General features: G+C 43.2%; 1 protein-coding gene across 14 annotated transcripts in view; it reads left to right on the top strand.

The window, feature by feature from the left end:
• The window catches only part of FOXO3 (forkhead box O3), a 119,314-nt gene that overhangs the window by 68,891 nt on the left and 29,780 nt on the right, over positions 1 to 20,643 (top strand). The window contains exons 4-5 of one of the 14 annotated variants that reach the window (XR_008618388.1): positions 14,071 to 14,245; positions 16,685 to 16,993. The exons of 9 other annotated variants lie outside the window; for them this stretch is intronic. The gene's annotated coding sequence lies outside the window, so the exon portion shown is untranslated. Of the gene's footprint in view, positions 1 to 7,931; positions 8,055 to 14,070; positions 14,246 to 16,086; positions 16,994 to 20,643 lie in introns of those variants that run through there. 4 more of the 14 variants (XR_003681511.2, XR_003681510.2, XM_055087583.1 and 1 more) reach the window with 4 other exon arrangements.

The following is a 20,643-nucleotide window of genomic DNA, read 5'->3' as shown; positions in this document are numbered from 1 at the left end:
GGTTGAGAGCCGGCCTGCCGATGCAGGGGACACGGGTTCGTGCCCCGGTCCGGGAAGATCCCACATGCCGCGGAGCGACTGGGCGCGTGAGCCATGGCCGCTGAGCCTGCGCGTCCGGAGCCTGTGCTCCGCAACGGGAGAGGCCACAACAGTGAGAGGCCCGCGTAGCGCAAAAAAAAAAAAAAATAGGAATATATATTCAGCAGTTATCAAGATTTTGCCTCATTTGCTTAATCTACCCTTTTTCTTTTTTCCTTTCTTGAGAATTTTAAAGCAGCTCCTAGGCCAGTTATTTCACGTCTGCATACTTCAGGGTGCCTCTTGGAAAGACACAGACATTCTTACATAGCCACAGTGCCATTATCACAGTTATATTTATTGTATTCTTTGGTATCATCTAATGCCCAGTTTATAAAAAAAAATTTTGTGTGTGTTAAAAAAATGTGTTTTTGGTGTTTTTCCTTTCTTTTTTTTTTTTCCGTTATTTTGTTAGACTCAGAATTCAAACAAGGTCCGCACATGGCATTTGGATGTTATGTCTCATAATCAAGACAGCCTCCACCTCCCCACCCCCTTTCTTTTTTCAGGCCGTTGACTTGTTGCAGAAACTGGGTCAGTTGTCCTGCACGGTGTCCCACATTTTGGATATATCAGTTTTCTTGTGGTGTCATTATCTTGTTCCTCTATCGCCTGAATTTCCTGAAATTGGAAATTAGCTCTTGCTCTAGAGGCTGGATTCAGGTTCAACCTTCTTAGTAGTGCTGTGTCCTTCATGTTGCTTCACACCGGGGAAAGCCTCCTTAATTTAATTAAAGATAAATTTTTATTAGTGAGCCCTGAGTTTGGTTTAGACACAGTACTAGGCACTCTGGGGACTGCAGAGATGCCTCACATTTTTTCTTGGAAGCAGACTTTGACCAGCAGCATGACACAGGATAAGTAAAGTATAGCCAGGGACCAGGAAGTCAAGAGTTAGACAGATGGTGAAACCTTGTATCAAGAGAAGCCTTAGAAGCCTTTGAAATTTTAGCACTCTGAAACAGTTAATACAGAAACGTAATACTTTCTCCCATACAATAGCACCTACACTCTTTTCTACTGCTAGTTTTACTCCCTGTAAGTCTTTCTGAAGTAACTTTTATCTCTCCCTAACCCACTGTGTGTATTGCATTATTCAATGTACTGTAACTTTGCTGTAGATGCCTTTTAGTGCATGTGGGACAGGCATCGCTATAACTTTGCGTATCTGGTCAGTGAGACACACAAAAGGCAAGTGAAGTTCACAGTAAAAGAGAAAGCTGGTGCCATGTTTGAACTGGAGATCCAGCGGTGTCAACTGCCTCTGTTTCTCCACCTTGTCCTGCCCGACCCATGTAAATTCAGAGCACAGAAGCAGTACAGCGTAAAAAACTTGCAACTTTCTAGTGAACACCCTCATATTTCTTTTCCTTCTTTCCCTTTTTTTGGAGGGATATTATGGAGAAGCTTACACTTTATCAAGAATGAAGCTGGAGGGGACTTCCCTGGCGGTCCAGTGGTTGAGACTTAACCTTCCAACGCAGGGGGTGTGGGTTTGATCCCTGGTTGGGGAGCTATCCCATATGCCTCGTGGCCACAAAACCAAAACATAAAACAGAAGCAATATTGTAACAAATTCAATAAAGACTTTTAAAAATGGTCCACATCAAAAAAAAAAACCTTAAAAAAAAAGAATGAAGCTAGAGCTTTGAAACTGTTTGTGTGGCCTTTATAGAACTGTTCTTTTAAACCCTATGAAAAAGTATCTGTTACCATATTATGATCTTTTTACCTGTCTCTACCCAATCCCCACCTCTTGTAAATTTTTCTTTCCCATGAGAAAGTAAAATTTCAACTGGAAGATGTCCTCTCAACTGAGGCTTCATAAGTCAAGAACTTAAGCAAAAGAGCAAATTTCTCTATATATTCACATTAAAAGCTCTCAAGGAGTATCTTGTTCACTGCTGTATTTCAGCATTTAACAAGTGGTCAATAAATGTTCATTGAATAAATAAAATGAGACATTGGGACAGTAGTGTTTACTCTTGTTTAGAAATTGCAAGTAAACAATATGACCACAGTGAAAAATCCTAGTCCATTTTGGATAAGGGACTTTGGCTTGGACACTAGGGGGTGGATAGGGAGGAGTGATTGTGTGTGTGTGTGTGTGTGTGTGTGTGTGTGTGTGTGTGTGTGTGTGTGTGCTGCATTGGCAAATAGAAGGATTTATCTGCTAACTGATTTTTTAAAAAAGATTGTATGTTTATAAACAATGCAGCATTTTATATATATATATATATATATATATATATATATAAGCAGAAGCAATATTGTAACAAATTTTATGTTCCTAAAAAGCTGCTGAGTGAAATTCTGGATTTTGTTCTTAAAAGAAAAATGGCATTTCTCCCTTACAAACCAATTTCTGTTATGAATGACCAAAAATTGTTAGGGACCAAGCTTGATGCATTTACTGCATGGAGGTCAAGTACTTAGATCATTATAATTCTGCCCCCTTTTGTGCCTGCAATACAGTGAGCTCTTTGATATGACGATGCCCCATTCTCAAGATGAAGAAGGTCACGTGTTTTCAGGCATTAAGAGCATGATCTGCTGTTTTTTCAGTTCCCTGTTATAAGTGGCTGTTGAGGGTAAAGTTGAAGGGGGAAGCTGGCCTCATGAATGGCTTTTGTCTACCTATGTACAATTTTTTAGTTTTCTTTCACAGAAGTCAATTTGATTGCAACCTCTTAAAAGAAAAAGTTGAGTGTTGTGGAGCTGAGAAGTCCACAGATAGCCTTCAGTCTGGCGCAGTTACTCCAATTTTTATCACATACTTGCTAGTGGAGTTTTGATTGCCTCCAAATGTTCAAGCATGTGGCTTCTTTATATTGCACTGGGAACTGGTCCTTTTGCTAAGGAGGCCATGGAGGTTGTTACGTGGGCCCTGGAGCCAGTCCACCTCGGTTCAATACATGGCTCCACTTGTTAGCTGTTTGGCCATGGGGAGATTATTTAACTCCTCTGCTCACAGTTTTCTCATCTGTAAAATGGGTTTAGTGCAACCTCGGGCATGCCTGGCACAAAGAAAGCACTTGGTAAACACTAACAGCTATTGTTACATGTGTATGTGCAAATTTATTTAGAGACGCAGTTCAGACATCGAGCATGAGAAGGAGGGTGAGGATGGGATTTCTCTCTAGGTGACAAGAGGATACTATCTTGAGCAGTTCAAGTATTCAGAGATAAGACTGAGCTTGGGTTGAAGGCAGTAGCACTGGAAAGGTTCAGGGATGACCTCCTCCCAACCTCACAGCCAATGGGAAGGGAGAAGCTTATGCTTTGACTGCTGGGCATTCTTTTTTGCCCTGTCAGATGCATTTGCTAATGATTTAAGCTATACAGTTGTCCCTCGGAATCCATGGGGGATAGGTTCCAGGACCCCTGCAGATTCCAAAATCCACAGTTCCCAAAATCCGTGGATGCTCAAGTTCCTCATATAAAATGGCGTGCTATTTGCATATAACCATGGCACATCCTCCTATAAACTTTAAATCATCTCTAGATTACTTATAATACCTAGTACAATGTAAATGCTATATAAGTAGTTGTAAATACAATGTAAACCTTGTATAAATTGATGCTGGTGTGCAGCAAATACAAGTTTTGCTTTTTGGAACTTTCTGGAATTTTTTACTCCAAATATTTTTGATCCTAGGTTAGTTGAATCTGTAGATGCAGAACGCACAGGTAGGGAGGGTTGACTATAATTCCTAGAGTGGTTGGAACCAGGTTGTATATTTGGATTTTTTTCCCCTTCTGCTTTGGCTTCTCTTTAGAACAAAAGCCAGCTCCAACAGAAACTAGACCGTTAAAAGTTTTGCAAGTATGGGATTTGTTTCAGAGTAATTGGGGATGGCAGAGGGGGATTGAGTGGGTAGGGGATAGATATTATATATATATAGTGTAATAAGATTGCTCATGAGGCTGGATGATGAGTAGGTAGGGGTTTATCATAACATTCTTTCTACTTTTGCATATGTTTGAAACTTTCCACAAGAGTCTTTTTAAAAATTGAGCAAAAAAATGCAAGTTGCATAACAATACAGACAGTGAGATACCATTTATATGACGTTTTAAAATATGCAAAGAATATTATATAATATTTATACATATATACTTATATAGTAAAAATTTAAACTTTTATAAAAAATAGTAAATACTAACTTTAGGATAGTGGTTAGCTCCAAGGAAGGTGGAAGAGAAGTGAGATGAGCAGGGGATACATGGTGTTTCACCTGTATCTGTAATGTTTTATTTATTTTTTTAAAAAAGTTATTTGAAGCAAGTATGGCAAAATATTAAGATTTGTTAAAGTTGAGCAGTGGGTACATGGATGTTTGTTATATTCTGTGTGGCTTTTTTTTCCTGTTGAAAATATATCACAATAAAAAGAATAATAATGCTATGATTCTATATCAAGAAGTGTTCTTAGACATGTCAGGAACCAAGCTTCAACGGGGCTGAGCGGCGCTTTCCTTTCTATTAGAGACACACGGCCTGACACAGCACTTCACGTTGTGGTGGACATGGCCCCTCATATGGCTGCACAGGGGAGAAGCCCTCATGAGTCAGGAGAGATGGAGGTAGGGGATCCGAGTGAAAGGCGGTTAGCTATGGCACTGTTTTCTGGAACATGCTGACTTGTTGCCTTCATCAGAAAGTTTGGGCCAAGTCATGGGGGATGAGTTAGTTACAATGACGTGAGTGTTTAGAAGCAACAAAGAAAAGGGAGATTTTTTTAAAAAGCATATCTTTTGTGTATAATTTAATAACTGGTTCCCTTGATAAGACTTCTCAGTAAAGAAGAAAGCTGGTTCTACTACTGATTGGTTGTCTGAGTGGTAATCTTGTCAGCCTTTCCACACAAGGCAGGATTAAGCTGTGTCACTCCCTTGGCCTGGCAGGCAAGCCCTCAGTTTGGAGAGTGAGCAGATCGATTGTTCTGAGGCCTGGGTTCATGGCCTACTTCCAAAATGTGACCCGCACCTCCATGCCTCCCCACCTGCTTCTGGGAAGGAAGACTCGGAGATGGGAGCGATCTCTGTGCCCAGGTCTCATTCTGTGTGTGACTTAATGTATTTGTAGATGTTGGGGGTAGTGAGTGTGCAGTGTACACACGTAAAATGTTAACTTGGTCTCGAGGGGAATACAGATGTAAAATGTTAATTGCTGTGGTATTTTTGTTCACTAAACCCATGAATAGGAGATCACTTGTTTCCTATGCTCAAGAGAGGAAAGGATAAACCCAACATGCCGTACAGGTTAAACTTTCTGCTAATAGAGCAAATGCTGTGTTGAGCCTGCCTGGAGGTGGGGAAGGGGTGCGTAGTCAGGGGACCAAGCATCTCAGAGACCCTGCTTTGAGCCCCGTGGGCTGGTATCGTGGAGTCTGAGGAAGGAGGTGATGAGAAGACCAGAGCAGCCCTTCACCACACATCTCGGGGAATAGCCTTCTCTAAATAGAGATGCAGGTCTCTAGTGTGTGTTCTGCAAGTTTGCGAGGATGAACATAGATGTGAAGGGACCTCCCTTTGGTGTATTCCTGGTGAGAAAGCGCAGGAAGCAAAGACCACCGGCCTAGCAGCCACCGATGAGATCTGTGTTCCCAGAGAGGACTCACTTTATGTGCTGTACCCGTGCAGGCTTATTTGCATTCCCTGGAAGAATTTGAGAGGTTATGAGACCCAGGTGACATGGGCAGCTCTTCAACTTCCTCCCAGTCAGACCCATTGACCTGCCTCTGTTTAAATCCCAGCTGTTCCAAACGAACAGCCCTGTGAATGGATCTGAAGATCTGATGAGCAGGAATGGATGGGGGAGAGGTGTAGACTTCTGCAGAGTGAGGGGGTTCCTTAGTGCTGGGCAGGGTTCTGCTACACTGCCTTTGTCCTTTATTTTAGTTTCCACCTTTGTTGTCCTTTAATAAAGTTTTCCTCAAAGCTAGCAAAAAATAAAATAAAATAAATTGCAGTATTAAAAGAACATACATATAATTGAGAGGTTATTTTGCGTTACCTATTTTTGTCTTCTGTAACTGTTTGGCCAGTAGTTTAGCACTACTTGGGAAAAAAATATATTTAAGTTTGATGAGTTCATGTGAGCATGCGAATCAGTAGCTTCTTGAGGTGCTGCTGGGTCCAGTGGCAACATCTAGAACACAGTTAGAAAGCCAGAAGCCGCCTAGAACGAGGCAGAGGGCTTTGTCTTAGAGTCCTGCTCCTCTTGTACATTGTTATGGATTTTAAAGTGTCTAAATCCAGCTGTTGGTTCTCTTGCAGAATAGTGGGGGCCATAACAGAATGGTGTAATTCACCTCTGAGTGTTTTCAGGGATGTATAAAAGTGGTATTAGATGAGTTAAGCCTGTATGGGTTTACTATACATATCAGACTCTCAATAAAGTTGGAAATAGTTCATTTTCCTGGAGGTGCGGTTCTCTAAGGCTGCCTTTCCACCAAGACTTTCCTAGCGCCGCTCTTTCTTTCCCGCTGAGTTTTTCTGTGAAAGTCGGCAGTGTGTCATGTCCTCTAGTCCTGGTCTTTTCCGCCTCCTCTTCAGTAACTTTTTGGTCGTCCCCTCCTTAGCTAATATTATCTTTGTTAAAGAATATTTTTTCCTCACTTCAGTTGAATGATTATAATGTCCAAGTTTTCTGACATATTTCCAAAGGTAGGCACTTACCAAAAACATTCTGAAATTCTCGTGTGTTCATAAAAATTTAATTTGTTAAGCAAATATATGTCCAATGCCAAGTCAGTAAAACAGGACAGAAAATTATGTTTTAAAATTTGCAAACAATGTAAATAAAATATGTCGAACTGTCAGCAATGGTTATAAGTTAGCGTGGTTGGACTGTGAGTAACCTACTTCCCTTGTTTTCTGCATGTTCAGGAGTCTCGTTATTTGTGCGCTTATATTTACCACCAGTCCATCTGGCACTTTCCCGTGTGTGGGACAGTGGAGTGTAAGAGCAGTCTTTTTCAAATGCAATCCCAGGAGACCCCAGGGCTCCTCAGAGGGGCTGCAGGCCTGGAGAGAAGGTCGGGGTTGTGGGTAGGGCCTCCGGGTCTTCTAGACCCACTTTATCCAGAGGGTTGCCACTTCGATTTGCTCTGTGAATCAAGGTTTGCCTAAGGTTTCATTTGGGGAAAGGATTCTCCTGCTGAACCTAATAAGGTTTGAAAACCACTGCTGTAGAGAGAAGAGCAAACCCTGGCATCGGAGCCAGGAACCCTGCGGGTGGGCCCTGGCCAACTCTAACCAGCAGCGGGTGGCCTTGTGTGTCCCTTCAGTTCTCTTCATGCTGGTGTTCCCGTCTCTGAGTTGAGGCGTTAGGGTGAGGTGGTGTCTGGAAGTCCCTTAGGGTTCTGTCACCTCGGGACATTCCACGCAGGTGATGTAAAAAAGGAAAAGGGGAGGAGAGCCGTGATTCCCAGCCTCCTCCTGCTGCCCACACCCGGAGGACCAGAGACCCCTTTAGCAAGCCCCACCACGTTTGGGAGTTTGGGTTTTAGCTTGTGATTTGTTTTCTAATAGGAGTGTGTGGCTGAGACAAGGGGCAAGAGGAGCCAGCACAGTGAAGTGCGTTGCTGTTTTTAGATTAGAGGTCTGGGCTCTTTAGAAAAAGTGGATGGTGATTACTCTCAGCTTAAAGTTATTCCAAAGTGACAGTAGGAAAAAGGCCAGAAACATGCACCTTGTCCTGGCTGACTGGTCTGGGGTGTTCATTTTCAGAATTCCTTCCTGCTGCTGTGTCCATACTATCTAGATGGTCCCAGATGGGTGTGAGGAAGCTGCACTCCCTCTGACATGTGGGCTGTGACAGGAGACCTTTCACATTAATGGACCAAGAGGAAAGGTCACCTCAGGATCTGTCCTTTCTTGCTGGAGAGGCCTGGAGCCCTGGCACCAGTTTGCTCCTCTGACCTGAAGATAGGGCGTCCTCCTTCAGACCACCTCTCACAGCCACCTCAGGTGAGGCCCAGACCCTGCTTCCTTGTGCATGCAAAGCATAATCTCTTCACCAGGAGCCCGCTGGGGAAGGAAGAAGGAACTCCATTGGTGGCTACGCTACTTATGCATTAGCCCTTTGACTTTTGGAAAAGCTTTCATCTCCATGTACGTAAAGTATATGGTGTTGTAAATAAAATCTAAAGTTCAGCTTGTTGGTCAGAAGTGCATTGGACTGAAATGTGAGAAAGCCAGATGAGGCTGCCTTGTTTCTTTTCTTTTTTTAAAAAAAATTTATTTATTTATTTATTTATTTATTTTGGCTGTGTTGGGTCTTTGTTGCTGTGCGCGGGCTTTCTCTGGTTGTGGCGAGCTGGGGCTACTCTTCGTTGCAGTGCGCGGGCTTCTCATTGCGGTGTCTTCTCGTCGCAGAGCACGGGCTCTAGGCGCATGGGCTTCAGTAGTTGCAGCACGTGGGCTCAGTAGTTGTGGCTCGCGGGCTCTAGAGCGCAGGCTCGGTAGTTGTGGCGCACGGGCTTAGTTGCTCCGCGGCATGTGGGATCTTCCCGGACCAGGGCTCGAACCCATGTCCCTTGCATTGGCAGGTGGATTCTTAACTACTGCGGCACCAGGGAATCCCCCTGCCTTGTTTCTTACTGTACTGTGCTCAGAAAGCATTCCCTGGGACAGAAAACCCTGCTTAAGCGTGGGTGCAGCGACCCCCGGTGACAGCAATGACAGGGGCCCTTCAGAAAGGAGCAAGTGAACCTGGACCCTGTTTCACACAGGTTTGGGTTTGCTCCCAGGTTAATTAACACTCCCTCCTATCCCTATCCCGTCCCCTCAAAAATCCAGCTACTGCAATTACCTAGGCACCGTTTTAAAAAATTTAATTTGAATAAATTAAGTATGGACCAACTCTCCCCGAAAAGTACAATGAATTTTAAGAGGACAAAACTTGGATCATCAATACATTGTGGTCTCCGTCCTATAGCACAGAATTTTACTGTAGATTTTACTTTCTAAATATTGCTTGAACACCACACTGCATTTATCAAACCATTGTCAGTCACTCTGAGGTACAGGAAGAGTAGAAAACTCACTTCTTGGCTCTCGGAGTTTACAATCTACTCGAAGAGGCGGCAGCAAACCGAAGACCATAGTTCAAAACTGCAAAGCACTGAGAATAAGATAGTTGTACTTTTAAATATGGAGTATCTGTCCTTGCAGGTCCACAGCAGTGATCTGAATGGGGTGGAGCCAGCCTTGCTGCCGGCAGTGAGCTTGGAGCTGGAATTTGAAGGAAGGATGAGTGTGCGGGTGAGGCGAGGCAGTGCTCCTGGAGAGATTTGTGGAAGGAAGCAAGCAGATTGCTTTCATTGGAGGAGGAAGGTAGAGGTGGCGTTGTGTGTTAATAAAAAAGGTTGAGGGTTTGAAAGCATGTGCACAACGGCTGAAAAGCTTAGCTGCTCCACAGTAGACATTATGGTCATCTTTGGCAGGAGAATTTTTCAGGTGCCATAATTTGGGCAGCAGTACATATAGGCTGAACTGAAATGGAGATACCCCTTGTGCCCCAAGTTGGCCATGTGCTTCCCCATGTAGGCCTCTTATGTTAGATCACCAAGTGCTTTAACAGCAACACACTGTACTTTTATGAACCTTCAGCACATATTAAATAAATTCACAAAGATATGCTTCATCAGTAGCAAAAAATGACAGAATTTCATGTGGATGTAGTTCCGTTTATCCTGATGTTTAATTTTTTTCTATCATTTTCAGCTGTGTGAACTTCTTAGCCTCCACTGTGTAGCCTGTTTAAGATATTTAATCAGTTTGAGTGTTTTGATCCTTCACAATTTCATATGTACAATTAATAGATATGAAATTAGTTATTAATCATACAGCTCATGAATGCCTTCCAGACTTCCTTCCTACTTACTGCCTTGAATGATTTTACTCTTATGTGTTTGGTTTCTCTACAAAGTTGATGGATCCCATTCATTCATAAAAGTTCATCCAACAAATATCTATTTGGCCCTACTATGTGCTGAGCACTGCTCTAGGTATTGAGCTCCCAGTTGTTACTGATTAGAAACCAAACTCAGTATTTCAGTGTGATAGGATTGTTTTAGCTCATGTTGGTTTCCTTATGATGCCTTTGAATTTAAGCTATTGATTTATTTTGAAATATTTCATCAGTAGCAAAAAACAAAGTCTTACTAATGCTATTAAAACATTTCTGAAAATGCTTTCGAAAGTAATCAATTTTGGTAAATTCGCCACATTGAGTGTTGGTGGGTTGGTCTGCTTCTCCCATCTAAGGCCCTAAAGAACCAGAACCTCCACGAATCCACTAAGCAGTTTGGACACAACTGGGTTAGCTGATCTCTGAAGTCCCTTCCCATTCTAAAATTCCATCTTAACTTCTTTGTGCCATTCTTCTCCTGTATTTAATAGGATAGGAATAACATTTAACTTACCAAGTAGACAGAGTTGTGATGACTACTTGATACAGACGTAAGGTGTCGTTCCCCCTAATCCATTTTTGGGTCTTTTCCTCCCTATTGTGGCTTGGTTGCCCCCATAGCGGCAGGATGGGACCTGAGGCCTGGGGAGTACAGAAGCAGCCATGGAAACACGAGGATGTGGGGTGGAGGACATGCTCAAGTGTGCTGTGTGTGGTGGGTCTAGAGCTGTCCCCCAAAAGACAGAACAAGTAGTAACCTACAACCAAAATCCCTCATGTGCTTTGCTTGTAAAGGATAAACTTTTCATTATACCTTGAATACAGATGCCATTCCTTGTATTAAGACCTGTCTAGGGCTTCCCCGGTGACACAGTGGATTAGAATCTGCCTGCCAATGCAGGGGACACGGGTTTGATCCCTGGCCCGGGAAGATCCCACATGCCGCGGAGCAACTAAGCCCACACACCACAACTACTGAGCCTGCGCTCTAGAGACCGGGAGCCACAACTACTGAGCCTGCAGGCCTAGAGCCCGTGCTCCGCAACAAGAGAAGCCACCACAATGAGAAGCCCGCGCACCGAAACGAAGAGTAGCCCCCGCTCGCCGCAACTAGAGAAAGCCTGCACGCGGCAAGGAAGACCCAATGCAGCCAAAAAAAAAAAGACCTGTCTATACAAGTGGGCCAACTGGAAGAGCATCCTGAATGCTTATGTTCTGCATTCTGCATGGAATTTGGGAAGAAGAATGCAAGAGTATATGAAACTTGAAATAAAAAGCCTTAATAATTCAGACCTTGAGAGCAGTACCCAACTCAGTAATGAATAATACAGGTCATTGAAGTTTTAAGAAATACATTTAAGAGGGCTTATTGACAAGAGGCCCTGCTTATTATAAACATAACATCAATTTGGGGAAAACTTCAGGATAGCATGCAGGATGTTCACATTCATATAAACAAAAACTATAGAAAATAATAGCAAAATCTACAAAGGTTGTGTCTGGAGGGCTGATTATGAGATTTTTTCTCTGCTTCACACTTTTCTAATCTTCTTAGTTTTTTAGAATAAGCATATATGACTTTGGTAATCAAAGAAAAGTTGAAGACAAAACAAAAAGGCTCAACAGCTTTTACCCAATTCAAAGCTAGCAAATAACCAGGATCTTGGAAAATTAGAATAATTTGCATATGGCAGGAGTTGCACTCTAAGTTACTTTAGTCCTTTCGCTGAGACTAGAATTTTAACTCTGAACTTGCCTTGTTTTGGACAGTTGCTGCAAGAGTCACAGGTAGGATTGTCTGATCCCTGTCTGAGTAGCAGGAAGTCCACTTCCTGGTTCCATAGCTCATTCATCTCCAACTAATGCAACTTCAGTCTTCGTTATTGTTGCAGGCTGTTTTTAGTCCTTTGCATACAGGTGGAGCTCATTTGTAAGACTCCAGAACATAATGCATGTTTCACATGATCCAATAAGTGCATCTAAACTTCCTAACTAAAGAATTTCTACATGTTCTTCATTTCCTAATCTAGAGACTAACTCATACAATGTTAAATAGACTTCCAGACTCTCGTTTTCCCACCCTTTGGTAATCTCTACAAAAACTTTACTGTAGGAGGAATTTTATTTCACCTCGGCTCTCGTGTAGTGCTGTTCCACAGAGGATGACTTCATTTTTCTTTCATTCTTGTCATTTTACTGTGTAAACAACAAGGACCTTCTTTATCCAGGGCCAGCTTGATGTTTTCAGACTTAGTCTACATTAAACTGTCTGAGGGCAGAAAGGACCAGGAAGAGGCAAGGGGACAGGAAGGAAGGCTTGGGGAGGCCACCCAAGGACCCTAACTTACTTAAATTACTGTTTTTGACCATTTAGGTCGCCTCAGAACTAGCACGCACCCTCCCAAGTACCTAAAAATGGTGCTAGGTAGAGGTAAAGGCGGTGGGAATGCCAGGTCCTGAAAACAAGATGAGCAGACCTCAGAAGAAATCCACGGCTGCTCTATTTTGCTTATGTCCGTATGTTTATTTTCCTGGTTATGGATTGAAAGGACCGCTCAACAGCAGTCCAGCAGTTTTGCCTCGTTGCTCAACTTTCCTTTCTGGCTAAACCGTAGGAGAGAGGATACATCCAGTGTGCTCTGCTTTGCTTTGCCCCTGCCCAGCCTGTGGCGGTGGGGCTTTTGATGAAAAGCGTGTGGTCCAGAGCTGAGGTGCTGAGTTGTGGCGTGGGGCAGGGGCAGTAAGACCTGACTTCAGCATGGACTCCAGCTCTGTTTGCCCCTCAGGGCGTCTCTAAGCGGAAATACTTTCCAGGGGTCTCACTGATGAATAGTGGAAAAGCAAGTGGGAAATTGCAAAGTGCTTACTCTGGGATATACCCTTCCTTAGATAGTCATTATTTTCCCAAGGTGGAAGGATGGTCCTGTGGCCACTGTACCCAGTAGAGCCTGCCCAGCCGTGTCCTCTGCTGGGAAACGCCTGCATGAGACTCAAGGGCCAGGACAGCGCCAGCCTCTGCCCACAGGCCCTGGGTCTTGTTCCCTCTCACCCCTTCGATGCATATAGTGTTTGGACTCGAGCCAGACCCCTTGAGATCTGATCTTGGACCCTCTGTGCACAGCATGCGGTCTTGAGCAGATTTCCTCAGGCTTCAGTTTTCTCATTTGCAAAATGGGGGATAATATGACCGCCATTGTTGGAACAGTGCTTAGTACATAATGAGCACTCAATAAATGTTACCTCTTTAATTATGATTATGACTTATGATTGTGATTTATTGCCTATTATCCCTTGCTGGCATCTTCCCTAGCTTCTTCCCCTAGCACTCCCAGTACTGCTGTTACCAAGGCCACCAGGGAGACCTCTTTCTTGCCAACGCTCATGGACAGTCTTCACCTCCTCCTCTTTCTGCACCTTTCAACGGTGCCTGCTGTCTCCTTCTGGAAGATTCTCACAGCCATGACCACCACACTCCCTCCTGTCCGGTGGCTCCTGTTCATTTGGGTCCTCATTCTCTACCTGACCTCATGTTGCATGACTTCAAGGAGAACATCTCAGATTCTTTCTTCCTTTTTCTCTCTAGGTAAACGCATCCACCCTGATGACTTTCACTGCTTGGTTGCTCATCCTCCAGTTCGTAGGTCTTTCTTGACTTTTCAGTCTAAATCTTAGGTGCATCCAACCCACCCCATTATTTTCTCTCATGGTACCCTGTTGCTTTCCTTCAGAGCACTTTTCACAATTTGTAATTATGTATGTATTTGTTTTAATTACTGTCTATCCCTTGTCTCCCCCTCACCCCACAAAATTGTAAAATCCATGAATGAGGCCAGGGACTGTCTTGTTCACCTGGTACATGGAAAGACCTCGGTAAATACCTGTTTGAATGACTGTGTGTTATGTGAGGCCCCTCTATTTCTTCCTCCACTGCTCCAGCCCTGACAATTCAGATGAGGCTGGTGGGAGAGGCTGCCCTTTTGTTGCTATTCCTTCCACTCCCTGACACCCTAGATCCGCCCTCTGTGTCAGGAGGAGTCTTATGGGATTGTGCCATTTCCCTTTTTCCTCTAGCCACAGTCATCTTCAAGAGATAGCATCCTCAAAGTTAACCATCAGAAGACTGACATCAGCACCAGTGGCTAGTGCTGCGGAAGCCATCAGGATGGAACGTCCTGGGGAGTTTGCTCAAATCCCTAAGCAAAAGGAAATTGGGACGATGTAGGACATTCATACCTAAGGACAAAATGTTAGTAAACTAAAATCACTTTCCAAAACAGCTGTTAGTCCATTAAACATTTATTGTGATTTGGAGGGGTTTTCTTCCCTTTTAAAATCAGGGTGGTTGCAGTTTAATGACAAAGAGTGCCCAGCCCTGTGCTAGGAGTTTCAAGGGAGACACCAGAGAAGTTCGTGGTCCTGGCCCAATGGCCTTGCCCTCTAGTAGGATATTGATGCCACAAACCGCCTTTGCAGAGCCAAGACTTCATGAGTTTGTTTATGAAGTGCCAGGAATGAACTCAATAGCATATCACGAAGAGGTTAAAAGATGTTGAAAGGGACAGTTGAAACTCTGAAATAACCCTTTGCATCCCACACAGGCTTGGAGAGTAACTATGTAGTATTTATCAGTGAAATGTATGTAAGATGTCAGTTACTAAGTAAGCTCCTTTCCTCTGAGTAAATCACCCATCTTTTCTTCTCCTGGGGATGGCTCCCTTTTCACCAGCAGTCAAAGACTACCAACCATAGTGCATACCTAACTGGGAATATTCAAGACTTTTTCCCCAGCATGTTTTTTCTTACATATTGGTGAAATTAGGCAGCATAATTAAACATTTGTAATGCTGCCCTGTCTGTTAGACCTTCATAGATGCAATTTTTAATATCCAGCTTTTAGACATGAAAAATTGAGACAGTCATGTGGTATCTTAATGCAATAAAGTTTCTATTCTTGCGTAGCATTCATTATTCAGAATATTGGAATAGCTTTGTGACAGATTTCTTCATTTACTCATTCCCTGATTTTTGAAAATTCATTTTAGGGATAACTGACCACAATTTGGTTCAGTGGGAATAGAGAGTTGTTGGTTTTTTGTTTGTTTGTTTGTTTGTTTGTTTTTTGCGGTACGCAGGCCTCTCACTGTTGTGGCCTCTCCCCTCGTGGCGCACAGGGTCCAGACATGACCTTCATAGATGCAATTTTTAATATCCAGCTTTTAGACATGAAAAATTGAGACAGTCATGTGGTATCTTAATGCAATAAAGTTTCTATTCTTGCGTAGCATTCATTATTCAGAATATTGGAATAGCTTTGTGACAGATTTCTTCATTTACTCATTCCCTGATTTTTGAAAATTCATTTTAGGGATAACTGACCACAATTTGGTTCAGTGGGAATAGAGAGTTGTTGGTTTTTTGTTTGTTTGTTTGTTTGTTTGTTTTTTGCGGTACGCAGGCCTCTCACTGTTGTGGCCTCTCCCGTCGTGGAGCACAGGGTCCAGACATGCAGGCTCAGTGGCCATGGCTCACGGGCCCAGCCGCTCCGCGGCATGTGGGATCTTCCCGGACTGGAGCACGAACCCGTGTCCCCTGAATCGGCAGGCGGACTCTCAACCATTGCGCCACCAGGGAAGTCCTGTTGGTTTTTTTTTAATACTCGTACTGGATGCTATCCCACACTGTCCAGATATGAGACTGTTGGTTTTTTATTAGATAGCATTTTTACTTTTTAGATTTAATGCTCTGGGCTTAAGTGGAGATTGGTATATCACTATGTCTGCCTTACTTTCCACTCATTTCATGTTGCTCCAAAGTCAGGAGAGCAAGCCTTTGTCCAAGTTAGAACATTTTGGCATATGTTGTAGATATTCTTTGCTTACTGGCTGTTGATGTTATTTCTGATAGGTTTGTAAAAATCATTGCTAAGGTGTGGCCCTGCATAATTCCCACGATTGGTAGAAATAGCTTTATATATTACTGTAAAAGTAATTCCTAGACGCTAAGACCATATGTCTCTCTGAGCCATAATTCCCACAATTCATTTTTATGTCTTGAAACTGCAAAAGTGCTCTTTCTCTTGAAATACAGGTGTATCCAAAACAAGAAGTGTTAAGAGCCTCACCATAACACAGCCTCCTCACTTGCAAACGTGCTGAGTTCCTCTCTTTAGTGGCCTCCGTATCAGAACTTCTGAAACTTTAGAAGAGGCCGTGAGTTTCACTGTTTGCTCTGCCAGCCTTGTACCACTGAAGGATGACAGTGTCCAGCATGTACACAATCATTCACTGAAAAGCACTTTCAAAGTGCCTGATTACACGTACATCAAGGTGGATGGGAGACAAGCACAGAATGGCCTTTCTTGCTAGGTGTTTCTATTGCATTGTTTACCTGATGTGATTAGAAACGTCTCATTACCATTATTAATAATTGTAATTTTGTAATCAACTGTTTTTTGTTATCAATCTAATATATGCAGAAGTTGAGGGAGAGAGAGAGTGTGTGTGTGTAGAAGGGTGTATCAGTAAGATTAATTCTTAAAAATAGAGTTTCAGTTAGGATTAGGTTTGCCTATGTATAACAGGAAACCCAAAATTAATACTGAACTATTTTCATGTAAAAGAAGTCTAGGGGTGATATGGTCACTCTAAGAACTGACAGTCTCCTCTTATATCTTGTCCCACCTTAGCAGGTGGTTTTCATCCTCAAGGTTCCCCCTATGGTCTGTCCATCTAGATGTAGGCCAACAGGAAGAAGAAAAGCAGAACAAAAAGGTCTCTCATCTGAGTCAGCTGCTTTTAATCTTGCTGAAAGTTTCACGGAACTCCCACTTCCATATCGTCACCCAGAACTAAGTCACACGACCACATCTAACTTAAAGGAAGGCTGGAGGATTTCGTCTCTTTTTTTTCTGGGCAGCCATGTGCTTAGCTAAAAATCAGCGTTCTGTGGTAAGGAAGAAGAGGAGAATGGAGTGGTCTGTTCTACTAAGTCAAAGGTTATTTACATTTTTAATATCAATAGATACCGATTTTATTTTATTTTTTTACTGTACGCGGGCCTCTCACTGTCATGGCCTCTCCCGTTGCGGAGCACAGGCTCTGGACGCGCAGGCTCAGCGGCCATGGCTCACGGGCCCAGCCGCTCCGCGGCATGTGGGATCCTCCCGGACCGGGGCACGAACCTGTGTCCCCTGCATCGGCAGGCGGACTCTCAACCACTGCGCCACCAGGGAAGCCCCGATACTGATTTTTTAAGTTTGTACCCACTTAATACTTTTGCCAATCAGTCCAAAGGTTTATTTTTCCAGTTACCAAAAAAAAAACAAATCCATGAATCTTAATTAAAAACAAAATGTTCTCTCCTACTGTATTTGAATTGTGCAGTTCACTTGAAGCATAAGTATGATTTCTAATAAAATGAATAATATCCACGTTTTGAATTTCTAAGTGCTTCTGAAGTTTACGGCAGATGTCTTAACTTTATTTAAATCTGATACTTTATTTACTGTGATTTTCAATGCTAAAGGTAGATTTCCTTGGAGATGGAGAACCTGGGAAAAGAGTGTCTACCTCTGTAATGCCGGACTTCCTGGATTGTTTTACAGATGCTGACCTTACTCAGCATGGTTTACTTCAAAAGAGAAAATAAAGGGGGAATTCATTTATCCTTTCAAGAAGATGTATTGACAGTCTTCTGTGTGTTAGGATAGAAAAAAGGACGTAGTTGTGCTTTCTTTTGCTATTTAATGCTTTCCAGTTTTTCTTCTATTAAAAACTTATGTAATTTCTTCATATTTGTATGCACCTTTTCCCCCCAAGAAATATTTTAATAATTATCACTAAACATAGTGCCACATAAGAGAGAGATGTCAGGAGGAAGGACAGAAAAGCTATGTGACTTTTTTTTTTTTTTTTTTTTTTTTTTTTTTTTTGCGGTACGCGGGCCTCTCACTGTTGTGATCGGCAGGCGGACTCTCAACCACTGCGCCACCAGGGAAGCCCTATGTGACTTTTTAAATGTCCAAGTGGTATCTAAATCTTAAACTGTTATTTTAAAAATATTTTTAGACCTCCTATATGGATTTAGAGAGACAAAATAAAACCTATTTCCTATGGTAAGAATACCTTACTGTAGCTTAAATTGGTGTTTTTAAAATGGTGGGTTTTGCCATATTCTTTTGGCAGCTACTCTAGACTGAAAAGCACTAAAAATTGATTACTTGCGAGTTGTTGCTAATAGTTCCTTATTTATGTAGCCCTTGCCGGAGCCCAGGTTGGGGGCCCAGTATAATGTTAGTATCTGGAGTGTCTGGGTGGGAACCTGCTGCCCAGGTGGAGTGAGTTGACTCTAATTTACTCCTGGATGTCGCATTCTTTCCACATAGGTCCACAGATGGCATCAGAGCAAATTGACATAATTTTCTGATTGATGTAAAGAGAACCAGAGAAAGCTTGTTGTGTTTGGTAGCCAAACTACTACACAGTGTGAGCAGAGTAGAACTGCTGGCCCACTTTATAGCACTCTAACTGATAAGTATTTCTCAAAGGGCACGTTATTTGGCCGGGTGGCAACAATCCACCCGGCACTGGACGTGTAGGTGCATGTGGACGCTATAGTAAATATACGCCTCCTTTTGCCAAGAATGGAAGTAGGTTATCCAAGAGGAAAGGGAAGGGAAAAGAAAATACCAATTTCGTATGTACCAGAACATGTCTGGCTTAAATCAGTAGTTGAAAACTGTAGAGCATGAAATCTTGTAAGGTTTTTATATTTCATAGTAGAGGCTCCTGGTTCATAGTTAATAAGCTAGAAAGCTAACTCTCTTTTGAAAACTTGGAGTGTATAAATGTGTGTGTGCGTGTGTTTGCTTTCGGTTCATGGGAACTGCCTAGTCCGTCTTCCTTTCCACAGGTTTGAAGCTGCTAAATACTGTCCGAAGAATGAAGAAAATGCATGTGGGAGAGCTAGCCTGGAAGGAGGAGGGAACCCTGGGCTTCTGCCTACGTGACAGGTGGCAACAACAGTCACTGGGGCAAGGAGAAAGACCTTGAAAGCATTTCCATCAGGATTAGATTTGGGGCAGCCCATAGGCAAGTCAAGGGGATGAGGGAGAAATTCTTCCCTCTGAGAATGGCCCAGGGCTCCCTGATGGAGATCGGGCCCCTGCAGAAACTCAGCGAACATTCCCTGGAGGACATAAATGTGGTTTGCTCTTGTGTTTGGTAGAGGAGGAAGGCAGAAGCAACAAACCCAAACCTGCGGCTTGCTCCGCTCTGCTATTACAAGCAAACCGCAGCGTTGAGCAACCACTGAAAAAGATGGTGACGGATGCAGGCAAAACATTGCAGAGTGACTACATCAGGAGCTTCTCCGTTCCCCCTGTGCCCCTCTCCCTTTATTAGTGGTTTGCTTTCATAAAGCCTGTGGGTCCTCAGCAGAGCCAGGTCAGAACATTAAAAAGGCTGGAGCCATGTGCCTCTGCCTCTTACTTGTGACCTCATTTTCCTCCATCCCATTGTCTTGTGTTCTTTCTTATTCATGTAGGGGTAGAGAAGAAGGTTAGCTAGAGATGAATCGCCCAGTTTTATTTGGTGCAGTTAAGGAAGTGTCCACAGTTCATAAACTAAAGCAGTAGACTGTCAAGAACTGGAAGGATCTGAGATTTGACCCTACTGGCCATGAGACTCCTGGGTCAGAGGCAAAGGAATTTATTACTCACTGGTGACCCAGCAAGCAGCATGAGCAGCATATTTTCCATCAGGTCCATCCTTGCTCCCGAGTGTCCCACGGGAATGAGTGACACAGATGAGCCTAGGTTGATGCCTGCACATGCAGTGGGTTCTGTTAATGGGAGAGGAACCCTGAGTTTGGGGATCCTAAGTCTCTTGTAATGAGCAGTCAGCATATCTCCCCTTTGCTCTGGACAGTGATGCTGTCACTGTCTTTCAAGGCTGTTTACTATGCAGATACAGACATCCTTGAAAGATAATCCAGCACTAAAGGCCATTAGTACTTTGCTTGCAAGATGTGCAGATACATCAGAGACCGGTGTAGAATTGTCTCCCAACTTGAATTTGTTAACCTTATAAGAAGTTTAATGTGATTTCCTGTTCTATCCACAAATTAACATCAGGACTTGGCTATCTTTTTCACTTGGGAAGACTGCTGAGGTCATAGCTGTTTGAAAGAACGTAATGAACTTGTTCCTGGAGAAACAGGTATATTGGGTGATATTATTCCACGTAATGCCGCAGAGAGTCTGAAGTGTGTTACTTGAAGCTACCTTTGAACCTAAAAATGGCTTAGCAACATCTGTTCTTGGGTGGTTTTCCTCCCTTGTCTTGATGTGAGGGGATTAGTTTCAGTGGGCCCCGTACGTACGACGATTTGTTAAGTCTTAGGGAAAGACCTAGGACGCGGTTGTGCTATGAGCTCACACACACTTCTTATTAGCAAGTGAACAACCTAAGGGGGAAGAGTTAGAAACTTCAGGAAGTCCAGATGATGAGCCCCAGGAAGTTGGGGGAGAGAATCTGAGGGCTAAACCTGCCAAGTCAGACTCCACCAGGGAGGCGGTTGTAGAGCCCAGGGGTCCTGCATCCTCAGAAGTGGCTTTGGAATCACTGACAGCGAGTGTAGGGGAAC

Source organism: Physeter macrocephalus, chromosome 10 (assembly GCF_002837175.3).
Source record: "Physeter macrocephalus isolate SW-GA chromosome 10, ASM283717v5, whole genome shotgun sequence".
In the NCBI taxonomy this organism is placed as follows: Eukaryota; Metazoa; Chordata; class Mammalia; order Artiodactyla; family Physeteridae; genus Physeter; species Physeter macrocephalus.
Note: the sequence above shows the minus strand (reverse complement) of the source record. Positions and strands in the feature narration are given on the sequence as shown.